This window comes from Labrus bergylta, chromosome 4 (genome assembly GCF_963930695.1).
Source record: "Labrus bergylta chromosome 4, fLabBer1.1, whole genome shotgun sequence".
Taxonomy (NCBI): Eukaryota; Metazoa; Chordata; class Actinopteri; order Labriformes; family Labridae; genus Labrus; species Labrus bergylta.
Window position 1 is genome coordinate 10,540,514 of NC_089198.1, and position 9,669 is coordinate 10,550,182.

Below are 9,669 nucleotides of genomic sequence, written 5' to 3' on the forward strand. Positions count from 1 at the left end.
TCATGTGCTGTGTATTTTCTACAAAATGTGCATAAAATGTCAGTTCAGTATATCACAGGTACACACTGATTTAATGGGCTGGATCAAATAGGTCACTAAAGAGAGGAGAACTATGAGACACTATGTGTGTTCTCTTTTCTTGTAGGTTATTCACGGCCTGTGTTTCCCCATGAGCATACCCACAGATGTTTCAGGGAGATTTTAGCGGATTGTTATTTCAGTCTTTGCTGGCGTATTCAAATAGATTCTTTGTGCTAATAAGTAGCTAAGTACCTGCATTATTATAGTACTTTTTTGAGCATTTTAATTTTCTTTAACAAATAAATCATCAAATATTGTAAAGTAAAGAATATAAACATGAGTTTACAGTATGTCTGTGTCTGTATTGATGTCAGGAGGAACTTTGTACTTTAAAGGTCCAATATGTCAGATATCTATTTAATTAAATGATAAAGTGAGTTTACTATATGATCAGACATTAAGGAAACATGCTATGTTGAAGTGCTGGTTCCTCTATCTAACCCTAACCCTAACCCTAACCCTATGCAGCAGACAGTATGTCATCCTTCTAACTTTACATTCTGATCCTGAATGGTCTTTGCTTTGACTACAGAAGGAGGTGTGAAGACCGACGCAGAGCTGAAGCTTCCGACACACGGCAACCTGCATAAAACCAAACACACTGTCTGCCACCTCATGTTCTCCTACTCATTTCAAAGTTGTAGAAAAACAGATAAATATACAAGCTTTAAGTGTTTCATGATGTTGCCACACAACACTTTTTGAATGGATAACTATGCTGTAAACTATACTTGGTGGGATTGCTGCCATTTTCACACAAGCAGAAAATGTAGAGGTGTTTCTTCTCCACTGCTTCTTAAATACGGTTCACTTCTTACAGTAAGTAAACCATGATTGCAGTTGTTGTTGTTTCTTTCAAATTAACCAATATTCCACAGAAAACACGACCGTTTTAGAAACATTTTACAACATTTCCGCATAAAAGGAGACGACGCACGGCTTCTTTGGAGCTCATATGAAGACAGTAATTTCCGTACTTGTGAGTTGATGAGCGGCTTAAGAAATACATGAGACCATGTAAGCATGATCAACCTGATGCTGGTGTGTTTTTCTCATGAAATAAAGGAGAAGTTGGCTTTACATAATGTGTGTGTGTGTGGGTGTGTGTGTGTGACATCTCATCACACTTCACCTCACTGACTGTATGTCAGAATCAGGTGGTAAAGACTTTGTCTTATAGCTGACAGGGAGGGATGTTGTGTGTGCGTGTGAGTGTGTGTGTGTGAGAGTGTGTGTGTGTGTGTCAGGGTCAGTAAGTGCTTTTGGCTCCTCTCAGTGTTGGTGTTAGCGGGCTTACCTCCGTTTTTATTCATCCTTTAGAAACTCTCTTTCTCCATCTCTGCAGCCTTTAGTTCTTCATCACGTCTCTTGAATATTTATTTGCTGTTTGCTCACTTCCTTCCGCTGCTGAACTCGCTGTCCTAGTCTAAGAAGAAACACTGAAAGCAAGTTCAGAGAGAGTTTAAAGACCTGCCGCTGCTGCTTTTCAACAATCACAGATGCAGGATGTCACGACTGATTCATTCTAACTCTCTTCCATTCATACGTGATTCCCTCAGCAGACATTCATTCCCTTAATGCAGTACAGTATAACTTTAAAATGATAGAATATTTCAGTGTCCGTGCAGCAGTTTGAGTCCCAAAATAACTTTTCATAAGAGTAAAGAAAGCAAAAAAACACCCTTTCACATTACGACCAATCATGGGAGTTCTCTCTGCTATAATTTACATGGCGTTTTTATCACAGCAGCACATACAGCAACAGTACCGCAGCTTTCAGTTGCAGTCCACGCACCCTTAACCTAATATCCGGTGTTTCCACGGCAACGATGAACATGTCAAGTCTGTCATGGCGGCTCTGTCAAGACAAGTCCCGTTACAACTATAAAAATTACGTATTTCTCTGGCTTTGATAACTGTTGGAAATATTTGAGGTAAGTATTCAACAAGAACAAAAAATATTTAACATTTTTTTATTAATGAAGATATTTCAATATAATCATTCTAAATTCTACATTTAACATTTACATTTAAACTTTGATATAATTCTAGTAGTCATTTTAAAACATGTGGTATCAAAAAGTATCAAAGTGTTGACACCCTTCATTCAGATAATGTGATATTGACATCTTAATAGGCCTCTTACTGACTAAATGTGTAGAGATGTGAATAAAAACATACTCTCCTTTCTTTCCAGCCAGCAGGTGGCAGCAGAGGACCAACTTTGCTTCATACATTTGAGCATTTGAAGGACGTCTTCTCCCTCTGTGAATATTTATTTTGTGTATTTGTTGTGTGGCTGTGTGTTTGTGTGCTGCTCACTGATACTTAAAAGAAATTCTCAGGACAGCGTTGCTTCTTTCCTCGTGGGAACAAGGCTGAAGTCTGCCAAACCTGAAAGGAGACACAAGGTCGTTGGGTCACAATTTAGATTGGAACAAAATAAATACCTGCAATGAAAGAATGCTGCTTTACTATTTGCTATTGTCTTTGGACTTATGAAGTGAAAAAAGGAAGATTTCATGTTTTCAAAAAGGTCCAGTTAGAACATTTTCAAGCTGTTTGGGTCTTCTATATAACTTAACCTGTTTGTGTTTGAAACTCTTTGCTTTGTTTGCATGAGCTATCAAAACTTTTCTTGTATTAATGCATGTTGAAACAGGTCAGGACCAACTTTTAACAAAAAAAAAAAAAAGGTCCACTTATCAGCTTCCTCCTACATATGGAGTCCCTGAAGTCCCAAAAAGTTAAGATATATAACTTGAGTCCACAAGTTATTTTCATGTGTGCACAAGTAAGATCATAACTTTTCCACACAAGAGATTAACTCTCGTACTTTTTACTTTTTGGGACTTCAGGGACTCTGTGTGTGATTTCAAACACATCAAAAACAATACGTTTCTTTTAAGTGCAGTTCAATGAGGAACTTTTTGATATTCAGTGTATTACCTACATAAGATGGTGATCAACACAGCCTATGTCTGGCTATACTTGTCGGAGTATCGACACATAAAGTGAGCCCTGATAGGATTTTATCAAAATATCTTTTGTTACAATCAAACATTAATCTCCTAACTAAAATTTTTTAAAAAAACATAAAACTCTGTCATTTTCAGAGTTCACAATAAGTTTTTGAATATTTGTAATGTTTCATATTTCACTGAGATCTCCCTTTCCTTTATCACAATATGTTTTAACCATACCACATCTGTATTTCTACACATACTGCTGTTCTGACGTCCGTCTCCTGCAGGTACTGAACTCACTTTTGATGAGGTACTAATTTAACCTCTCTCCAAAATAATACAAACCAGTCATGAAGTCAAACCTCCCATCATGGGAGAGGAACTTTTGTCATCTGTTATCTTTTGTTTTGTTTAATCAACACCTAGCTATTTCAACAAGCTGTGAAGAAGAAGGCAACATGTGCTTCCCATATGTATTGCCTCTTCTTCATAAAGTGTTAAAGAAGCAAAGACCACAAAACAATCTGATTGGCTGATGCTGCAACTACAGAAAAGCATAAACTTTAACTAATAAACAGGGTTTATATGAGGCTGTAGTTTTAATACTGAATGAAATTAATTCAAACGATGCCGTAACTTAAGGATTGTCATCACTAACTGAAATATATATCTATGCAGTAACCTCATCAACATTTCTGATTTGATTTGATTTGAAAAATGTGCAATGTGACCAGAGTCAGCATATCCTGTTGATTGTTTTACCATTTAGAATAGAATAGAATTACTTTATTGATCCCAAACTGGGACATTGTGGCGTTACAGCAGCAGGTTGTCAAAACACACAATATGAGTAAAACACACAATGTTAGCAAATCTAAGCACAATATAATATTAAATACAAAGTAAGTAAGCACTAAAAATATCAAAACTAAGAATGGGAATATATTCAACCAGGATTTAACTTGATAGAAATATGAAAGATTAAATGTAAATGTGCAAAAACAGAATTGTAAATGGACAGTATTGACATAGGGAGCTGTGCAATCAGGGAAACATAAGTTAAAGTTTGTGCAGAACAGATTACAGTAAGGGGGGTCAGATATTATCATGATTTGCTGTGAATTCTTGTATATTCCCTGATTTGTAATAACACACAAAGGTTTCAAAGGGAAATTAAAATCCCTGTAGCACATTATAGGACTCTACTTGGATGTGTAAAGGCTGAGTCACTGTCAGAGAGCATTCAAGGATATGGCCTGGGGTGATACTAGTGAGGATGCTGCATGTGATCGCGTGAGCTTCAGATGCTGCAGAGGAGATCAGCGGATATCGGGAAGATGTTATAAAACCCTCTGTTCTTCATCTCAGGAAGACTGGAGGAATATTAGCTTTTGTTTTTGTTACATAAGGGAAGAGTTTTGAAGCAAGTGCAAAGGAGACAAGAATAAGAGAATCAATATTTCTCCTAAGTTATAGACATAGATCCATTGTAGTGTGAATACATTTTTTATATTTGCAGTGGCATTGTACTAAAAATTGGCACTGTGGGAAATGCTAATGTTAATCATTTACAACTCAGGTGATTTAAATCTCCTAAGTTAAATGATAAAATGACCTTACTACACTGTAAAAACAAATCGTCATGATAACATAAAATTCTAAGTTAGTTTTACTTCAAGGCTATGAAAATGTTGTTTTAACTCAATATTATACGTTTATGTCACCTCAACTAATCGAAAGTTTGCCTACTTTGAAAAGTTATTCATATCAACTTAAAAATGGCGAGCTCTATTTTTGATTTAGAGGAGTATTTCTCTTACCTCGTTGCAGCAAGGGGGTTTCGGGGATGTGGATGGAGATGGAGATGTACCTGTGCTGGGCAGTGAGTCTGAACGTGCTCTTTTGTATTCTGGAGAGTGGCTGGATTTCCCGGTTTTCTTGGTGAGTGAAGTTGCCGTGCTCATGAAGCCGAGTCTTTTGGAACAGTGGTCGAAAAAGTCGTCGAGGTCGTCAAAACAATTCTCCATGGGGTCCAGGTCGGGTTGAAATTGTATTCAGATTGTAGAAAAAGAAAAAGGAAGAGTTTGTAGAGAGAATACATTAAAAAATATATGCTTTGAAGTCCTATCAGAGTTGTTTGTTGGCAGCTGGACGCCGCCATCATTGATCTCGCACTGTCTCGTGAGAGTTGCGATCAAAGTGGCATTGGACTTCCTCCTCCAAAAATAAACTTACCGGCCTCGACACCTGAATCGCACTGATTGAAGCTGTACACCAAGAAGTTCAGTCTTTACGCTAAAGCCTTGAATTAAGCAACTTAACAACTTCCCACAGACTCTGTCAACAACATCACTTTCCACGGCGTTCACCGTCTTGGACCGAAAAACAATAATAAGAGAGACAGACCGAGGTAAAAACCAACAACATGCAAGAGGAAGGGAGGGGCTGCTATGGTTCACCTCCGAATATTATTGGGGAGTTGCAAATGCTTGTTATTGATGAAAATAAATTGTGAAAAAATGATGGTTCATCTGAGTTTGGGCCATAGAGATTACCTATTGTTAATAAACTATATTGTTGATTGATATGTTTATGACTGTGGCTCAGTTGGTAGAGTCGTCGCCTCTCAATCTGAAGGTCAAGGGTTCGTTCCCCAGCTGAGCAACATGTCTGATGTGTCCTTGGGCAAGACACTTAACCCGCATTGCTCCCGCTGCTTCGGTGGTGGTGTATGAATGGATTAGTGTTGTACGTTGCTTTGGATAAAAGCGTCTGCTAAGTGAATTGTAAAATTGTAACCTTAACATTGACACTGGTCTTCACTTGGTACTGTCTGGTTTACGAGCCGCGAAGGGGTCACTTCACCTCCCCTACACAGATTTTCCCCACATGCCCTGTGGGCCTTCGGTAGCTGTCTGGTCTGGAACAATGCATTTCTTTTTTATTAGCCAAGCATCCATGACGGTGACTTTAGCTCTCCTGCCATCCAGTGGCTGGTGGAAGAGCCTTATTTTGTGCTTTATTATGGTGGATAGGGCAAGTGTGAGATAGCGATGCTCCCCCATGTGGCTTGAATTTGTATTGCAGGCAGAAATGTCACATTAAATACTGTAGTGTAAACATTCTGAAAACTCATCTGGCGACCCATAAAAAATCTCTGGCGACCCACCTGTGGGTAACTCTGTTGTTTCTCAGAGAGTAGTACAAACATTTCACAGCTATATCTATTTTTTTCTGTCTTTTGTAAATCTACAGACTTTGAGGATGGCATAACATAAGGATACAAACCTTACAGTCTATGATACAAACGTAGGAATCCTCCTGGTTAATAGAAGATGAGGTCGTCCTGGAGGATCAGATCATTCAGCATGGCATGAAGGACTATTTGTATATGGTAGCTATGCTCATGGGTCTGCTGTATGCAATTACATTGACTACCAAAAGGAAGGTATACATTTAAAGTCATACAGAAGAACCTACTGAATATCGGTGGTGACCACTTCCCAAGGGTCCATGGACTGAGAAAAAGACTTCTTCGTAAAACTGCAGGCACTACACTGAGGTCGGGAGTTTTCTGAAAGCTGCCAAGAAATATTTGGACATTGTCTCAGATCTTTTTTTAAGTGTTAGTTTTACCATAGTAAGACCACCTCATTAAATGTGTAAATTATTGATTTTATATGCTGAGAAAAGTGACTGATAAATGGTAAATGCAGCAAAATTTAAAAAAAACAAAAACAGTTTTTTGCACATTCTTGGGTGGAAATGTTTTTACAAACTAGCCAGCACAGTATTATAGGTAAAAACATTTGTAAATGTTTAGATGTGCTATTTGATCTGATCTGCTATTACAGGTTGAAGAACTAAAGTTGGTTGGTTTCTATGATGAAACATATTACCTGTAGAGATGATACTTTTTTTTTTTAATTGTTATTTGAAAGGAAGTTGAAAGTTCAAGAGAATCACTAAAAATGTTTAAACTAAACTGATTTAAGTTTACTAAAAATAGAAATATATATATTCAATTTAAATTGATGAATTCAATAAACTCGATATTTTAGGTGGATTCAACTTTTGAAGTATTTTAAATTATTGATTTCAAGTCAAAATAAATTTTAGACCATTTTGCCTTAACTAGATAATTTCACAGGAACTGAATTGTGATCAAAATTCTTGTTAACTTTAAGATTTCAGTATGACTGACATCAAGTTTTTTGACTAGAAAATTGTATTTCTTTGGAATATTCACAAATTTATCTAAACTTATATTTTTAAGTTCAGTTAACTTAAAATGTTAAGGCAGCCCGGCACGGCAACTTCACTCACCAAGAAAACCGGGAAATCCAGCCACTCTCCAGAATACAAAACAACACGTTCAGACTCACTGCCCAGCACAGGTACATCTCCATCTCCATCCACATCCCCGAAACCCCCTTGCTGCAACGAGGTAAGAGAAATACTCCTCTAAATCAAAAATAGAGCTCGCCATTTTTTTTTTAGTTATAACAACTAGGTTTTTTTTTTACAGTGATATCATCAGTCATTAAGGAAACATGCTTTGTTGAAGTGCTGGCATCTCAGTCAGCAATGCAGCAGCCAGTATACGTCCTCCTTCTAAGTTTAGATTCCGATACAAAATGGTCTGTATTTGTTTTGACCAGAGAAGCAGGTTTACGGTCTGTTTTGGACGCCCAAACGGCAAACCAACGGACGTTACAGCGCAGGAAGTGGGCAAGAGAACTGGTTCACATATAACTGATTCTACCCGACCTAAAAGGCCTCTGCATTTTTCTAAAAAGCTCCATGAGCAGAAATGTAGTAAAATTATGATAAATATTGGAAATACTTTTGTAAAATGGAGAGAAGTTTACAGACTCATGCAGAACTGGCTAAACACTGAAGCTTCAGTGTCCGAGACAAGGCAACCTGTGTGCACATTGACTCTTCGGAGGAGGAGGCAGGGGGAGAAAGCCCTTTTTAATGTTTTCAATTTTAACTGCAGTACCAATTTTAAACACTAGGTGTCAGAGTTACACATTGCTTCTTTAAAAACGACATGAAATACTGTATAACTTCTGTTTGATTCTTTGGTATCATACTTTGGTATCACCAAATCATATTAATGTATGAAATGTGAAAACAACCGAAACATTGATTTGAAATAAAACACTTAATCCATCACTTATCAGCGTGCAGGAAGCATGGAAGAAAAATAAAAGTCCAATAAGAAAGAGTTTGAGGAGTTTTAAAGCCTTAATCTGAAGTGTTTGAATGATTCAACAGTTTCAAACTCTGCAGGTTTGACCGTTCAGTACGTTCTGGACTAATAAGAAACAAGTAATACTGTAATATATTCTCTCTGAGACTAGTACAGCTGCTCCATGGAGACAAACAGTTTCTTTTCCGATGGGAAAATTCTGTTATTCACCACTGAATGATGTACAAAGCAACAAAAGCTTGTATTATCTGTTTTTTTTCTCAATGCAAAACCTTTCTTCTGGTGACTCTTCTGTAATGTGTTTGCAGAGGGAGAGTTCAGCCTTTAACTTGAACTCCGGTAAAAAATAAAAAAAAAAGGCCAAAACCAATCTGTGTTTATGCAAATGAGCAGTTACATAACGGTGGGTAACACTGGCTGCTCTGTGCTGCTTTCACTGCAGGTACATGACACAAACTGTGCCGACACACACCAGTTTATATGTACATGTCACATCAGAGGAAAGTGACCAAATACATTGATTCAAACTTTACACTTAGATATACTTTTAATTTACTTGAGGTTTTTTTGTTTGTTTTTTTTTAATCGAAATGAATGCCATCCTCTGCTTTAGCGGTTTAAAAGAAAATAATGTTAAAACAGAGAATAAGCTCCACCTCAAACAATTGCAGCATCAAAAATACTATTTGTGTTGCAATGCATCACGATACTCGGTAGATAATACTACTCAAGGTACATTTTTTATAAAATAAACATTCACTTTGGTCTCTTTGCTCTGCCATTTCATCTTTCTATCTCTCAATTTCTCTTTAAAATAAGCCATATTCCTTTGACGTTTACGTATATCGCTGCATGTTTGTTTTTGGTAACTTCTATCACTTCTATTGAGTTAAAATGTTAATTTAAAGAGTATACTGTAGATATGTCTCCATTTCACACAGTTTTATTGAAGTTCCCACACTATCCAATATGTCAAATGTCAGCTGAGGACAAACTGTGTTTTCAGCCGGGCTTTTTGTTAGCACTGAAAATAAATCTGCAGGTAAAAGATTATTCTTGATCTTGGTAAATTGCAGTGAGAGATACAAAGAATAACTAATAATTTGCATGGTACATTATAATGCATCTAAGAGTGTGTTACATTTGTCTGATAAACAAACAGCTTGTTTGTGTTTCTAGCTACAACTCTAATGTTGTGATTTGTAATCATTGCACGTCTTTGTGCCGGAGGCGCTGAAGTCTGGTTTGTTTTGCGGCTTCTCTGCATTTCTGCTGCTCACACATACAGCCAACATTCCTGTGATGCCGTTTACTGCTGAATAGTTCACTTAATTATGTGTCTGTAGTTTCCTACTGTTGTTAAATCAGCAGTGAAGCAGTACCAGTTGTGATTCCACTTAAAGA